The 18,090-nt window shown below is 37.1% G+C and overlaps 1 pseudogene; it reads left to right on the top strand.

Annotated features, from left to right (window-relative positions):
- The first annotated feature begins 16,356 nt into the window (after positions 1-16,356).
- LOC138150893 (exosome complex component CSL4 pseudogene) lies at positions 16,357-17,288 on the top strand (annotated as a pseudogene).
- The last annotated feature ends 802 nt before the right edge of the window (positions 17,289-18,090 follow it).

Here is an 18,090-nt window from a genome sequence, read left to right as displayed (position 1 = left end):
TTGAACCCAAATATTTTTGGTTTGGGGACTTGTTCTTTATCTATTATAGCATACAGGTTCTCTACAATAAAAGCATTAATGCATTATCAATGGAACTGTGAAATGGGGCAACAATTCTAGAAAACAATTTGGAGTTATGCAAATAAAGTGACTAAAATGTCCATACCTTTGAACCAGAGATTCCATTGCTGGATTTATATACCAAGGAAGCCACTGACAAGAGTAAAGTCTCTATATACACAAAGATATTTACAGTAGCATTTTTTTTTGTGATAACAGAATTACAAACCAAATAGATGCCCATCAATTAGGGAATAGCTAGACAAATTGTGGCTCATGAGTGTAATGGAATATCACTGTATTGTAAGAAACAATATGTGTGGTAAATACGGAGAAGCATGGAAAGATGTATATGAACTGATGCAGAGAGAGTAAAATAAGCAGAGCCAAGAAAACAATATACAGCAGCAACTACAACAATGTAAATGGAAATAACAATTATACACCAAAAATAAAAAATGAATATAACAAAATTATAAAGATCAAGTGGGACTTGGATGAAGGGATATGAGAAGATAACCCTGTTCTACCTCTTAATGGAGGTGGGAGGTCATCAGGTATTATACATGTTTCTGGCCTTGAAAAAGTTGAAAAACTTATTGATCAGGTATGCTGATTTTTTTTCCTCTCTAAAAGATACTATTTGTTATATGAATGACCCCCTAGGAAGGATACTTGGGATAACTATGATAATGTAAGAAACAGAAGAAATCAATAAAAACTGACTTTTAGAAAATGCATTAAAATAGTGGTCAGGCTAGTGACATTCTGGGCATCAAACACAGAGCAGCTAACAGCTCTTGCTCTGATTTTTTTCCAGAGACAAATTCCTGCATAGGCACCAGCGTGTTCTGCTTGTTGGGTGTGGAAGGCCTCACCCTAGGTTCACTTTTCCTTTGAAACATGTCACAGCATTTCCTCAAAACTGGGATTATTTTTTTATATCACGTACTTCTTTCTTGCCACTTTATACTCCCATCTTCATTCTCTGCATGTTCAGATATTCCTTGAATTCACATTCTAAGCCCCCAGACTTTGTTCCTTTCATTTTAGTCAAAGGTACTGACTTTTAACAAGAGCTCAAATGTTTTTCAGTCCTGTCATGTAGGTTAACATCTAGTCAAGTAAATGACCCCTCATCTTCAACCTCTCTGCGACCAAGCAGAAGGATGGAAAATATACTTTAGTGGCAGAGTATAAGGCTCCAGGTTCAGTCTCCTTAATTTCTACTGCTTTGTCATAGAGGCATACAGTGGAAAGAATGCTAAATTTGCTGTCAGTAGTCCTAGGTTTGTATTCTTTCTGTCACTGATTATGTCATGTTGGTCAAGTCATTGGACCTTAGCTCTTTAACTGTAAAAATAAGAGTTGGATTGAATTAACTTTATGGGCGCTTATAGCTTTACATCTTTTATCTTTGGTCTAGTTCATTTTTAACACAATTATTATGTCTTACATGAATCTTTCCTTCTTCAGATTAAATAACCCTGCTTTTTTCAACCAGTCCCTGTATGGCATGGCCTCAAAGCTCTTCATTATACATGTAATCCTCCAAGTGATAGAATCATCTTTTCCTTTGTTTTCTCAAGTTAACGAAGAAGGTTCCAATCTGGCCATGAAATGTTTGTGTTTCTCAGAGTCTTCTTTTTCGTTTTCAACTTCATTTCCATGTTGAAAAACAAGGATCTAAAGAAAGAATTATTTGATTCTTTGTGAATGTGGGCCAATAGAAGAAAGATGCATGTATTCTTTTGCATAATCCAGGGAAGAGAACTTTTGTAACATATACATTTGGGAAATGGTTACCTGGGAGGGAAGGGTTTAGGCAGGGGAATTTTAAAGTTCTACCTGGAAAGTCTTTCTTGGAATTCTGGGCTTTTGTTTTGGGTGTCAGAAATCCCCTTGGGTAATTACTACTTTACTGGTTGTTGATTTACATAATTCACATCCTCTTCAAGAGTTTGTTTTATTTATCCATGTTGCCTAAGGATGATTATCTTTAGATCTGGCATCTTCAGCCTATATTAATTATAAGTGGCAAACTCATTATTAATTATAAGATATATTAAGTCTTTTAGTATATAGATCATTGGATTATAGATTTAGAGTTTTAAGGGATACCGGAGTCATCTAGTCTATAGCTTTCATTTTAAAGAGGAGGAAGCTGAAACCCACAGAAGGCTTGGACTTGTTCAAGGTCATAAAGGTTATATAGCTGAGATTTGAAGCGTGTAAGATTCCCATTGTATCATCATCATCAAATTATGTAAGTATAAAAATCAATGCCTGATTTATGATTTCCTCATAATCATTTTGCTAGGTGTGGCTAGGGATGAAACCTTTCTTGGACATGATCTAGACTGTCGACTGATATCAACTTAATTTTGGGAGTGGAAGTTGAAGGAAGGGCCAATTGGTTATATCAGCCAGGAAGTAACCAGAGTTATAGACCATGGTATTGAGAGACCAGAACCAGGAAACCGTATCTGAATCAGAAGTCAGATCAAAAAGGACATAATAAGTTAGTGGTATCTGAAAGAGAATATAAATCCAAAGAGTTAGAAATGATAAGTGATATCTAAAACAGAATGTAGGTCAAAACAAGTGTAGCTCTGTACAGGTATGAGACCAATACCCTACTTTTCTTTTTCTGTGCTTAGGCTGGCTTATTTACACAATATATACTCTTTTGGGCAGGTCAGGAATTCTCAGGAGTGGCTATGCTGCTATATATGCCTCTGAGAGTTTTAGGGATAGTTGTGGTGGAGGGAATAAACGTCTACTACTAACATCTTTAGCGTCTGAGCCCCCACTGGTGTACTTCCCATTTAACATCAATCAACAAATCAGTGATCACTTTAACTCAATCAAAAATATTTAATCAACAAAAGGCAAAGCTAGAGTAATTAAAACATTACCTTCTTCCTATAGACCCGGAACACAGTATCTCATCAATGTGCTCAGTTGTCCATGGAGGAAAATACGCAAAATTTACAGAAAAATAGCAGGGAGACACATATGACAGGAAACTCCCAGCTGAGAAGAGTACACAGAGCTTGGTCACAGCAAGCTCTAAGAATATTCATTGTCAACTTCAGTTTCCAATTCCTGATTGGAGATGGTGGAAAGTTTTGCTGCTCAGAAGACCTCAATAGAATGTAAAGGTTTGACCTTTCCTTTTGCCTTCACTGCCATCTACAGACTGAGACACAGAATCCTTCTCTAGTGTCAATCATCCAACTCCCTAAGTAATCTCCAGGCTGCCATTCCCCTCCCCCAGCATCCCCTAGTCCCATATTTCTTTTCTAGGATGCCTTTCCATTGGGGTTGGCCAGATTATAGGGGAAGAGAGGATGGTACTCTGTAAGCTTCTTAGTCTAGGTATCAGGATTTCCTAGTTTTCTGCTGGGTCAGGTCACTTCTCTGATGATTGCTTTTCTGGGCTGTTCAAACATCTTTTTCAGCAAAACAGAAACACTAAAACTGGGATTCACAGAGCCTTTTTAAGGTCTGCTCCCTTGGATAGGTTCTGAAGTATTTCAGTCTTTCAGACAATAAGTGATAGTGCAGACAAAAGTAAATGCCTTTCTCCACAAATCAGATCTTCTATGATGCAAAATTTTTTTTGTTTTCCTTCCAGTCAGTTTTTCCAAGTGGTGAATGGCAGTACAAGCTCTGAGGTTTTTCTGTGACCCAGATCCTAGGTCACTACCTAAACCTACTTGTAATACTGGTACTACTAATACTAGTACTACAAAGTAGGGTATATTGTGTAAGGTGACTCACCTCTATTTATTGTGAGCAACCACAATTCATATTTGTCATCTAAACTACAAAAAGACAATCTGCAGTTGTCCTATAGTTACAAAACAGTTTTTGATATTAGGGGATAGTCTTGAAACTTAAAGTCTTTTTTTTTCAGTCATATATAAATTAGATGCAGGGAAACAGAATACTTTGGCCATCTTTACTGTCTTTTTCGGTGAACTTAAAATTTTTTTCTCATGCAACTATCTTTTTATGCCCCTTTTCAATCAATAAGTTGTCCTAAACAGAAAAGGGCCCCACCTTGCAGAAGGATAAGGCCCCTGAATATTCTCCCTCCAATTGGCTGGTTCCTCCCAGAACTTTATTTTAATGAGGAGGCTCAGGTCAGCTTTTTCTTCATTCCACTTCCATCTACACTCCTGAATTTCTAGATCTTTCTGTATAATCCCCCCCCCCCTTTGGGTTCCTTCATTTCTTCCCCTTCTCTTTTTTTCGTTCCATTTTATATGTTTTTTCCCCAAATTAAAATGTAAACTGCTTAGGGGCAGGGAAGTCTTTCTGCCAGCACTTAGCACAGTGCCTGGGACTCTTGTGCCCCTAAACAGTAAGTACATAATAAGTGCTTGTTGACTTAAATATAACAACAGAGCCTGAGGGGCCCTGGAGGGGAACATTCAAGAACCCAACTTGACTGAGTATGACTTTGAGGTGTTCAGCTTGACAAAAGGCATAGACAAAACTAGGAATTATGGCACCTGGGGCAAATTCCATAGAAGCAATGGTAATAGTAGTGTTTAAGGTATAACCACTTTTATGCATGTGCACAACTAATGTAAACTGAAGATATAGCATCTGACAGATGAGGAGGTTGAGAAAATGGAAGTAGTTCCTATTGCTCAAAGAGACAGGGGTTAAAGAAGAAAAAGACTGTGAGCTTTATTTATTTATTTATTAAGCTTATTTGTAAAGAATAATGACATTGAAGTTCATACATGGCAGCAACAAGGATCTGGGCTGAATGTAGTGAACTTTCAAAGAGAAAAGTGTTTTCTGGAAAGTGGAGGGTCTAAGAGTTGCAATGGGTAACAAGAAGTACAGCAACTTCTATCCCTGCGTGTTGGTGGGTATGAGGAAAGGAGCAGTCAGTCTTAGGGCTTCAAGAGTTCTGATGTCTCCTGGACAAAGTCAGGTTTTACTGAGCGCCTGAATATGGGAGGGATAAAAATAGAAAAGAGTTAGGATTATAGATTTATAGCTGGAAGAGTCTTTGGAAGTTACTTAGCCCAACTCCTTTATCGTTTATATATGTGCATATATATATATAATATGTATGTGGGTATATGTATATATAATTGTATATATAACACATACACACACATACAGAGAGACAGACAGACAGACATAGACACAGAGAGAGACAGACAGGCAGAGGCACACATACACACACACAGAGTGTATATGTGTGTGTTTGTGTTTGTTTGTGTGTGTGTGTGTGTTATTTCCCCAAGGTCACACAGGTAGTAAGTGACAGAGTCAGAATTTGAATCTACATCCTTAAATTCTAAATCCAGTAACCTTTCCATTGTACTACAAGGGAGGGAGGGTGGGTAGAGAGGGTAAAGCAGAAAGAGAGTGGAGAAAGTTAGTGACTAATAAAGAGATAGGACTGGGCATACTTCAACAGGGGTATGGGAGGATATTTACAGATACTAGTAACATTCTGGAGGTTGCTTAGGAAATTGGTTAGTTTACTTGGCACTGGGGTTGTGGGGAGGAAAGGTAGTAGGAGGTTGAAAAAATATTTCCTCCTTTTCAGAGGAAGAATTGTGCCCCTTGGGATGTTAACATCTGGAGCATAGCCTTAGATATGCCATATTTGTTTCCACTCTGACAGTGTTCTCAATCTGTCCAACTCTATTGTCCCATAAGCACATATGTGGTTTTTATGGTCAGATATATATAAAGACAGAAAAGAATGTAGGTCATGATGGGAGGCATGGGGAAAGAAAACACATCATGACATGTATACATATGTCTTATTTAAAGAAGAGAGTACATTTGCTACACTTTAAAATCAGGAAAACATTTTTCAATATTTATAATACAAATGTACCACTTGGTTAAAAAATGCATCACACTTTGTAAATTTATAAATAGAGAACTATATTTAGCAGTGTGCATGTGTTTAGAAACATAAGGGCTTGTGTGATCAGCTATTTATTTGGGTGACTGAATTATGAAGTTTTCTTTGGGAAATAACATTATCTTAGCATTTCCTAATAGTATGGCAGTGTTCTTGGTTTAAAATATGATGCAGCCTGGAAGGAATTTTGATTGAATGGGAATTCCATACTAATATTTAGTGCAATGCAAATAGTAGGTGCTCAATACATGTTTGTGAAATGAATAAATGTAGAGCCTTTATTGCTTTGTCTAATCTTATTATTCTGCACAGCTCAGCCAACATTGGCTGCTAGAGGTGCCATATAGAGAGGCATAATGCAAACAAGAATGTTGTAGAATGGACCAAAGGACTCAAGGTTACCAAAACACCAAGGTGGAATTCATTTATTCAAAAGCATTTATTAAGTACTGTGCTAGATGTTAGCAATACAAAGACAAAAAGAAGATGACATTCCATTAGAGGGAATGCATATAGATAAGTAAGTGTATACCAAGTCATTTTAGGGAGGTGGGCAGGATGCTAGCAAAGGAAAGATTGGTATAAACCCCAGGCAGGATGTAACACTTGAGCTGAGCTTTGAAGCAAGCTAGGAATTCGAAGAAGCAGAAAAGGTCTGTCTCTCATCCTTTGCATGGGAGACGGATGGCACACAGGCGCAAAAATGGGATATGTAATTTGTACCTGATGGACAGCAAGTAGGCCATTTTTTAGCTGGAATGTTGGAAAATTTTCACTGTTAGGGCTTGTGGCCAAGTCCACTCCGGGGAGGGTGGGGAGGGTGGGTACCTTTTAACATCAGGGTAACATCTGATAGCCAGAACTCTAGGTATTTCGATTTATACTGGATCTGTGCCATAAATCCTGGGGCAAGAGTTTTTGAGTCTTTATATCTTGACTAGCCTTTCTGGTTGTATGATTCAAACCTCAGTCGAAAGCTATGTTGTATTGTCTACACTTATTTATCTGCTTGAAAAAAAGGGCCATGGAGCCTAATTAAACTGAACAGTCCCTCTACTCCTGGAAGTGGAACAACTTACGTAACGTCTGGGCATTGCCTGTGTATAGGAGACGTGGTAGTGGATAGAAGACTAACCTCAAAGCCAGGTAGATCTCTGTCTTACCTCTGACACCTACTGGCTATGTGATTCTGGTCTATCCCTTAACCTCTCGGAGCTGTAGGCATCCATCTATGACTATAAGTTTCAAAGAGAGTGTCAGCCTGCATCGGTAGAGAAAAGCTTTCTCATTTGAGAGGTTTTTTTATAATCAGTAAAATCACATGTCTAGTGCCTACGTGTGGTTTTATCGATATAGTTTTTTTTTAATGAGAACTGGTCAGAGTAGTATATGATTAGTTTGATTTTTTCAAGTTTATTCAACAAGATTATAGAGTGTGGTCTTTTGTTTTGAGACATAGAAGGGGCATCTTCCCACTAAAGTCTGGTATGTGCATTGGCAACTTATTGACGGGACACAGGATTCTTTTGAATGGTATTCATTGACTGTCCTGCTTTTAAGATGATTGATCATGAGAAGAGCCTTAACCAGATGATAACTTTTCCATTCTATTCTATATATAAAATGAATGACCTAACAGTTATGTGCTCTCTCTCTCTCTCTCTCTCTCTCTCTCTCTCTCTCTCTCTCTCTCTTTTTCTCTTTCTCCATTTCCCTATTAACTTTTTACTTTGTACCTTCTGTCATAGTATAAGGGGTGGAGCCTCTCCCCCATCTCCATAATTTAATGGTGACTTCAGGCAGAAGCACATGGTAGAGGCATGTTGAATGTCTACTTGGCCCAAGAGAGTAGTTCATGGACAATGTCCATGGACCCCAAACTTCTCTGTGGAGGGGGATTTTGGATTCTTTAGGCATCATGAGTTTAGAATCTAGCCTTCTCATAAGAGAAGAATAATTTTTTGGGGAATACCAGCTTTGAGAATTGGTTAATTGGCTATTCCAAATTTGAGAGTTCTTGAGTTTGGGTACCAGTTTCCTAGTAGGAGAAAATTTCTGTAACAGTGTGTTTTTTGGAGAAGGAAGAGAAATTCTGATGTGATCCCAGTAGCTAGAGAACTGGAGCCAAATTATGGAGACTAGGATATCTGGACTTTGATATCTTTCTCACCTTGTCTCTCCACCCCCGCCAGACTTATTTCTGTTTTTTAGAAGTTTGCTTGCTTAGCAATTTTTAAAGCATGTTTATCTTTTTCAGTGTGAAGCGGGGATTCAAATAGACTAGCTGAGTTTTTATGTACCTCTTCATGGGCTCTTGTTAGGTTCTGTGTATGATTAATTTTCTTTGGGGTAAAATAAAAGTTGTCCCAATTTCTGTATTTAGTACTTGAGAGCCTGTGGAACCCTTCCCCATTTCAGGGAAAACTTTGACATGTGTTATAACTTAAGTATATATATTTTTTGTTTTGTTTTGTTTGGAGGGCAATTGGGGTTAAGTGACTTGCTTAAGGTCACACAGCTAGTTTTTGTGTTAAGTGTCTGAGGCCGGATTTGAACTCAGGTCCTCCTGATTCAGGGCCAGTGCTCTATTCACTGTGCTACCTAGCCACCCCAAATATGCGTATATTTAAAGATTTTCATGGGGCATTACAGGTGAGGGAAATGAACCAAAGAAAGGGATAAAATGCCTCCTGGGAGTCAGCCCTAAGGATCAGACCTATTCTGTGTGAAGCAAGAATCTTTGGCAAACCCTGCGCCATGAATTATAGTTTGTCTTTTTAAATATATATATATATATATATACATATATATACACATATATTTTCTATTCCAAGTTAAATGTTGTTGGTAGTATCTAAGCCTTCTTCTCCATTCTTGTGGGGAAGCAGAATTCATTATGCAAGATCATATGACAGGCTCAGTGAAATGTAATATGGTCAGGAAGTGGTAGCATTTACCAGCTGTATGGGTTCAAAAGCTAATTCTGATTGTGTAAACTCTTGTACTTCTATATAGTGAGGTTCTGTGGTCGCCTAGAGAAAGAGAGGCAGCAGAATGGAAAGTAATTTTTTTAGCCCTTCCATTCAGAAGGATGAAGCTCCAAGACTACCAGAATGAGTGAGGAACCTGCCCAGCAACTGAGCTTTCTTATTGAAAAGGACTAGGAGAATGACTATCAGGGCTGACTAGGGGTTAAACAAGTTTAAAAATGATAACTTATGTGACTGTTGCTGTTCAGTCATTTACAGTCATGACTGACTCTTCATGACCCCATTTGGGGTTTTCTTGGGAAAGACCCTGGAGTGGTTTGCCATTTCCTTTTCTAGCTCCTTTTCCAGCTGAGAAAACTGAGGCAAACAGAGTTAAGTGATTTGTCCAGAGTCACACAACTTGTAAGTGTCTGAGGCTAGCTTTAACTCATGAAGATGAATCTTCCTCATTCTAGACCTGGCACTCTATCTACTGCATCACCTAGCTAACCAAATATTGGAGATGGAAAGGGAGAGGAAGGGAATCAGGAGGAGGGAGTAGAGGAAGATAAATCAATCAATAGTCTGTTGTTATTCAGTCTTTTTTTCCAGTTGTGTCCAACTCTGAGACACCATTTTTTTACAAAGATTTTGCAATGGTTTTCCCTTTCCTTCTTCAGCTTATTTTACAGAAGAGGAAACTGAGGCAAAACAGGGTTGTGGGATTTGCCCAGGGTCATGCACCTAGTAAGTGTCTGAGGTCAGTTTTAATCTCAGGTCTTCCTGACTCCAGGCCTGGTGCTCTATCCACTATACCACCTAGAGTCAGAAAGACCTGACTTCAAAACTGGCCTTAAACATTTACTAGCTGTGTGACCCTGAGGAAGTCACTAAACTACTCTTTTTGTCTTAATCCATTAGAGAAGGAAATGGCCAACCACTTCAGTATCTATGTCAAGAAAACCCCATGAATAGTATGGTCCAAGGGGCATGAAAAATTGGACATAAGTAAACTATTAAACAATAACATGATGAATTTGCATTTATCTGTCCCTTACTTTTTATCTCATTCCTTTAGTATTTCAGGGAAACTATTGAAGAGGAAATTACTGTCCATCATGGGGTGCAATCTAAGGTAACGGAACATTCCAAAGCTAACCAGCTCATATAGGGATTTGAGTCCTGGACCTCCTTTACACCATGTTCTGTCATATTTTTTTCTGGGATTAAATATTTGCTTTTATTGAGGAGAAATCATCTCAAATTACAAAGGATACCCCTCTTTAAAAAAAGTCATGCTAATTGTTTTAAGTCAGTTTAAAGAAAACCAGATGTTATCAGTGAAAGACATCTCTCTAGAAAAGACTCTGCTTCCCATTACTGACATCCTGAATATTTCAGTTAATGGATTATAAAGCTCAGTTAAAAGAATTCTAACCACAGCATATCAGGTGCAGATATATTCTCATGGTTGAAACTATTAGTGGAATTTACTTTGTTTTTCTGGTTGTTGATAATACAATTCATTCTAAGGTAAACTAGCCACATTTGAGGGAGAGGGAATGGAAATTTTCCTAATTGAACCTAATAAAAAGTTCATGAAAATATGTTGATGTTTTGGGAATGGAAGCTGGTTTTTCATTATTTATATTGCCTAATGCTTGTTGATGACAGTGGAAATTTTTTGTAGCCATATGGTACTGGACAAGAGAAGGAAGGAAGAGGAAGAGATGAGTACATCTTAGTATTGGATTTGATTTGAATGTTTCTGGCTTTCACCTGATGGATCATAGATTTTTTAAAAATGACTTATTTTGTTAATATTTCCCAATGACATGTAAAAAAATTTAACAATAATTTTTAAAGGTTTTGAGTTCCAAATTTTATTTCTCCTCCCTCCTTGCCCTCCTTTTTCTCTGAGATGGTAAGCAATCCACTATAGCTTATACATGTGCAATCATGTAAAACATTTCTATATTGGTCATTTTGTATAAGAAGATTTGGATAGAAAAGAAAGAAAGTGAAAAAAGCATACTTCAGTCTGTATTCAATAGTATCAGTTATTTCTCTAGAGACAGACAGTAAGCTTCATCATTAGTCCTTTGGGATTGTTGTGAATCATTGCATTGCCAAGGATAGTTAAGTTGTTCATAGTTCTTCATCATGCAATATTGCTGTTACTGTGTACAATTTTCTTCTGGTCTTGCTCCCTTCAGTTTGTATCAGTTCAGGTAAGTCTTTCCAGGTTTTTCTGAATTTATCCTGCTTATCATTTCTTGTAGCACAATAATATTCCATCATAATCACATACCATAGCTTGTTTAGCCATTCCCCAACTTATGGGCATCCTCTTGATTTACAATTCTTAGTCACCACAAAAAGAACTGCTATAAATATTTTTCTAAAGATAGGTCCTTCCTTCCCCCTGATGTCTTAGGGCTATAGATCTAGCAGTGGTATTGCTGGATGAAAGGGTAGACACAATTTTATAATCCTTTGGTCATAGTTCTAAATTGCTCTCCAGGATGGTTGGATTAGTTCACAACTCCACCAATAATACATTAATGTCCCAGTTTTCTCACATCCCTGCCAACATTTAACATTTTCCTTTTTTGTCATATTAGCCAGTCTGATAATGTGAGGCAGTATTTCAGAATTGTTTTAATTTGTATTTTTCTAATCAATAATGATTTAGAGCATTATTTTAATGTGACTATAGAAAGCTTTGATTTCTTTGTCTGAAACTGCCTGGTTGAAGGATTGAGGAATAATTTGTATTCTTATAAATTTGACTTAGTTCTCTATGTCTTTGATAAATGAGGACTTTATCAGAAATATTTGTTGCAAAATTGTTTTCCCAGTTTTCTGCTGGCCTTTTAATTTTGGTTGCATTGGTTTTGTTTGTGCAAAAGATTTTTAATTTTATATAATCAACTATCTATTTTATATTTTGTAATGCTTTCTTTATTTTCTTTGGTGCCAAATTCTTCCCTTATCCGTGGAGCTGATGAATAAACTATTCCATGCTTTCCTAATTTGTTTATGGTATCATCCTTTATATGTGAATCATGTGTTGTTATTGTTATTGATATAGTCAATTATACTTATAGTTTTCCTAATACTGAACCAGTTTTGTATTCCTGGTATGAATTCCACCTGGTCAGGATGGTGTATTATCTTTGTGATATATTGCTGCAATCTCCTTGCTAGTATTTTATTTAACATTTTTGATCAATATTCATTAAGGAAATTAGTCTATAGTTTTCTTTGTTTTTGTTCTCCCTAGGTTAGGTATCAAACCTATATTTGTGTCATACAAGGAATTTAGAGGACTTCTTCTTTACCTATTTTAGAAAATAGTTTATATAGTTTTGGGATTAATTGTTCCTTAAATGTTTGATAGAATTTATTTATAAATCTATCTGGTCCTGGTGATTTTTTCCTAGGGAGTTCATTGATATCTTGTTTAATTTCCTCATCTGAAATAGGGTTATTTAAGTATTCTTTTTCCTCATTTGTTAATCTGGGCAGTTTATGTTTATGTAAGTACTCATCCATTTCACTTAGATTGCTAGGCTTATTGGCATGTAATCAGGCAAACTGACACCTAATAATCATTTTGATTTTATCTTCTTTGGTGTTGCATACATTCTTTTCACTTTTGACACTAGTAATTTACTTTTCTCCTGTAATTTTAAAATAAAATTAACCATAGTTTTATATTTTATGCTTTCAATTTGATTAATTTCTTCTTTAATTTTTATGAATTCCATTTCAATGTCTACTTGGGTTTTTAAAATTTCTTCTTTTTTAAACTTTTTTAGTTGCATGCCCAATTTATTGATCTACTCTTTCTCTGTTTTATTGATATGTGTGTTAAGAGATACAAGTTTTCCTTTTACTGCTTTTGCTGTTTCACACACATTTTCTAATGTTGTCTCATCATTGTCATTCTCTTTAATGAAATTGTTAGTTATTTTTATGATTTGCTCTTTGACCTACTCATTCTTTAGGATTAGATTAGTTTCCAATTAACTTTTATCTATGCTTCCATGACTCTTTATTAAATATAATTTTTATTGCATTATGATATGAAAAGTGTTTGTTTGATATTTATGTTTTTCTACAATTGGTTATGAGGTTTTTTATGCCTTATAACTTGGGCAGGTTTTGTGAAGGTGTTATAAAGTTATATTCCTTTCTGTTCCCATTCACTTTTCTCTGGAGGTCTATCATATCGAACTTTTCTAAGATTCTATTAATCTGATTGACTTCTTATTTATTTAGTAATTAGTTTTAGATAGCTTTGACTAGCATAGTTCTTTCTATTTACTTTTGTAACTTATTTCACTTTTCCTTTAAGAATTTGATTCAGGGCTGGTAGGTGGTGCAGTAAATAGAGCACCAGCCCTGGAGTCAAGAGGACCTGGATTAAGATCTAACCTTAGACACTTGACATTTATTAGTTGTGTGACTCTGGGCAAGCCACTCAACCCAGGTTGCCTACAAAAAAATAGTATGGATGCTATGCCATTTGGTGCATATATGTTTAGTATTGCTATTACTGCATTGTCTATGGTTCCTTTTAGCAAGATATAGTTTGCCTGCTTATCCCTTTTAATTAGGTCCATTTTTGCTTTTTCTTTGTTTGAGATCATGATTGCTGCCTTTTTTAATTCAGCTGAAGCATAATGGAATTCTGCTTCAGTTCCTTATTTTAACATTCTATGTCTTTCTGTTTCAAGTATGTGTTTTGTAAACAACATATTATTCCTTTCTAATCCATTTTGCTATCTGATCAGCATAACTCTAGGAAAACAGGTGATCTCTAGAGGTCAGACTGCCATGTGCTTCAGTATAGGCCTGGGGAAAGGCAGAAACACCCTGCTGCCCTCAGCACACACCAGACACCACCACCAGGACCCCAGCTCAGCACCAGATAAGGTGCCAGACCTCTACAGCCTCCAGCAGCACCAATCAACCCCCTTGTCCATTTAGCACAGCACCAGACATGAGGGTCCCCCATGGTCTTCAGGGCAACATCAGCATAGCACTAGGTAAAAAGCCAGGACATATACCCACTGGCACAAGAAGCCTGAGACAGTATCCCTTCCATCCTGGAAACAGAGTTCAAATTTGAAAGAAAGGAAAAAAGGCTAAAAAAAAAGTATGCAAGCACGTGGCACATGTGCGTGTATGTGTGTGTGTATGAGCAGAACACAAAACAAAAAAATCTGACCATAGAAAGTTATGATGGTAACAGGAAAGACCATGATACAAACTCAAAAGAGAAAACAATTCCAAAATACCTATAGGAAAAGCCCCAAAGAAAAAAGGAAAGTGGTCTCAAGCCCAGAAAGAACTTATGGAAGAGCTCAAAAAGGAGCTTAAAATTCATATGAGAGGTAGAAGACAACTTGGGAAAAGAAATAAGAGTGATGCAAGAGAATTATGAAAGAGTAAATAACTTGGAAAAAGAAAAGAACTGCCCCAAAAGTAGAATTGACCAATTGAATATAAGATACAAAAATCCACTGTAGCAAACAACTCTTGGGGCAGGTAGATGGTGCAGTGAATAGCGCACTGGCCCTGGAGTCAGGAAGACCTGAGTTCAAATTCAGCCTCAGACACTTGACAGATACACTTATTAGCTGTGTGACCTTGGAAAAGTCATTTAACCCCAATTGCCTTGCCTTTCCCTCTCCAAAAAGAAAAAAAAAAAGAAAAAGAACTACATAAAAAGTACAATTGGTCAACTGGAAAAGGGAGTACAAAAGCTAATTGGGGAAAACAACTCCTTAAAAGTTAGGATTGGGCAAATGGAAGCTAATGACTCTATGTGACATCAAGAATTAAACATTAAAAAAAAGGGAAAAAAAGGAGAAAATGCAAAATATGATTTAAAAAAAAAACTACTGACTTAGAAAATAGATCCAAGAGAAATAATGTCAGAATCATTAGACTACCTGAAAGCCATAATTCAAAGGAGGATCTCAGCAGTATCTTTCAAGAAATTGTCAAGTAAAACTGCCCTGATATAGAGGGCAAAGGAGGCATTGAAAAAATCTACCAACACCTCAAGAAAGAGATCCCAAAATAAAAACTCCAAGGAACATTATAGCCAAATTTCAGAACTATCAAAACAAGTTAAAAATCCTGAAAGTGGCCAGAAAAAAATTCATATATTGGGGAGCCACAATCCAGATTACATACGATTTAGCAGTTGTAACATTAAAGGATTATGATATTCTGGAAGGCAAAGTATTAAGGACTACAATCAAGAATCACTTACCTGGTGAAATTAAGAAAAAGAAAACCCAAGGGAAAAAATGGCTATTCAATGAAATAGAAGGATTTTAAGCTTTCATAAGGTGAAGATACAATTCGATTTTGTGGAAGATTCGATGTGAGGTATTATTTTAAAGTTGTTTGGAGAGGAATATTGGGAGAACTCAGTTGAGTGCTTCCCCTACTCCATTACCTTGGTTTTGCATTTGGATCATAGATTTCAATCTGGAGGGGCTCTAGAATTCATCCAGTCCAACTCTGATTTTCCATAGGAGGAAAACAGAGATGATAAATGACTTGTTCCAAGTTATATAGATAGAATACTGTTAAAGACAAGAAATAAACTCAGGGTCTTTTACTCTGAATACAGTATTCTTTCTACTATACCACCCCACCACCCCAAGTTAAATTAGACATATAATTTTTACATAATTGTAATTATGGTCTTTCTGCCTAGGAGAAGTCCATCTTAGGGAAAAAGGATATTTGTTTCACAAAAGCCTAATTTTGAATCATCTGAGAATGTGAAGATTATAAATAAATGCTTAGCAGAGCATAATTATAGGTCAATTAGTGAGAAAAACTATGTAGCTTTGTTGATTTTAGATTAAGAGATTGAGGGAAATGAGAGCTGCTTTGAGCAAATAGCTTTGGAAATCATTAGAAAACTTCCAAGAAGTGCTTCATTGCCCATGACCACTGAAATATGGTACAATTGTCCATTTAAAAAATTTCTACATTACTTTGATGGTTGTGCTATAAATATGGTATGTAACTTAAAGATTTGCACTAAATGTTATCTTTGAGTTTTTCTTTTCTGCCCCATTAAGCAGGAAAAATGATGACATAGTATCAGAGAGAATTCAATGTTCTAAGCAAATATTTAAATAAATACTATAAGCAAGTATTTGTTGAGGGTTCCCCTACCTGGAGATTTTAAAGCAGAAGAACTGATTTGGTGAAGGATATTTTTCATAGAATTCTGAGGAAAAAAGAAATCATAACAACAAACTATTCAGAGAACTGGGATGACTCACAAAATTATATAATTTTGAAGTTGGAAGGGACCTCAGTGTCAATCTAGTCCAATTTATACCTCAAAGATTCTTGACTACCGGCTTTTGGGAGGTCATGGCTATGGCGCCGCCGATGAGGTACTGAGTCCCAGGCGAACTATTGTGTAATGTGGAGGAGGCCAGCCCCGGCAGCGGCACCTACACGCGGCACGGCCACATCTTCTCCTTGCTCTCCGGCTGCCTGGTGAAGACGAGCGACAATGGTGAGCTCCTGGTGGTGTCGGTGACGAGAGAGACCGAGTTCCAGCTGCTGCCAGATGTGGGAACCATCGTCACCCGCAAGGTCTCCAAGCATTAATTCTCGATTTGCCAAAGGGCATATCTTATATGTGGGATCCACACCACTCAAGAACTCCTTTAGAGGAACTATCAAGAAGGAAGATATTCGAGCTACTGAAAAAGACAAGGTTGAAATATATAAGAGTTTCCGCCCAGGTGACATCGTGTTGGCTAAAGTGATGACTAGATTTCCCTAGGTGATGCACAGTCCAACTACCTGTTGACAACTGCAGAAAATGAGCTGGGAGTGGTGGTGGCCCACAGTGAATCAGGTGTCCAGATGGTACCCATCAGCTGGTGTGAGATGCAGTGTCCTAGGACACACACCAAAGAATTCTGCAAAGTAGCACGAGTACAGCCTGAGTTCCTTTGGACATAGATAGCTACATCCTCTCCCAATATTGGGGGCATCCGTTTCCTACTATCCATATATGATCAAAACAAAAAGACCTTGGACTTATCAGATACCACATTTGGAAATAACTGCCTGAAGCTTCCACTGTATTTGGAGGATTATTCTTGAACCTTTTATCACAAATCTCATGGATAAATTTTCTCTCCCCTTTGAGATGCCAACAAAAGAAAATTACCTTATGTTGGGAGGAGCCAACAAAGTGATTTCCTGTTCCTTTTCTACTCCTCTAATAATGCTGTAAATGTGGCTTATTTGTTTTTCTTTAGACAAATAAAGCATTTTTACTAAAAGATTCTTGACTACCATAAATCTGATGAGTGATCAACCAGATTATCAAATCCAACACTTCTATAGGCAGCCCATTCCACCTTTGGGCAGTTCTAGTAGTTAGGAAGTTTTATCGACATCATGTCTAAATTTACTTTTTTTTTTTTTAGCTTCTACCCATTATTCCTGGTTCTACCAATTTGGGCCAAATAGAACAAGTCAAATCCTTCTTTCATATGACAGCTCTTCAAATGAGTCTTTTCATCTCCAGGCTAAACAAACCCACTTCTTTCAGGTGATCCTCATATGACATGAGCTAGTGAGCCTTTACCAACTTGGTTGCCTTCCTCTTAATGGTCTCTATCTTTTCAAAGTCTTTCTTAAACCACCATGTGCAGGACTGATCTTGGCACTGAAGATGTGGTTTGATTAGGATGGGATGCAGAAGGACTGTTAACCTCCTTTTTCCCTGAATCTATGCCTCTGTAAAAGTCTAGCTAAAGCAACAATGCCCCATGAGAATGAGATAGGAAGTAGTACCAGGTAGGCTGATAAGAACCCTAGGAATAACCGTGCCTTTCCATTCAGGTCTTCAGTCATTCTTCTAGCATGGTTTCTATAGCAATTATTCAGGGGAATAATGCAGAGATGATCTGGTGACTGCTTGTGCAGGTTTCTTAGAATCTATATCCTTATCAGCTACAACTTTTGAAGATCCACAAAATAAAATGCTTGTCACCAAAGTACCTTCATTTCCTTTCCTCTCTCTTTTTAACTCTCTACAATCTGTCTTCTTACCTCATCATTTAAACTGCTCTCTCCAAA

Source organism: Petaurus breviceps, unplaced genomic scaffold (genome assembly GCF_028583685.1).
Source record: "Petaurus breviceps papuanus isolate PSGF00001 unplaced genomic scaffold, PetGlider_PUasm1.0 90895, whole genome shotgun sequence".
Classification (NCBI taxonomy): Eukaryota; Metazoa; Chordata; class Mammalia; order Diprotodontia; family Petauridae; genus Petaurus; species Petaurus breviceps.
The sequence above is the reverse complement of the archived record's forward strand: the minus strand, read 5'-3'. Positions and strand labels throughout refer to the sequence as shown.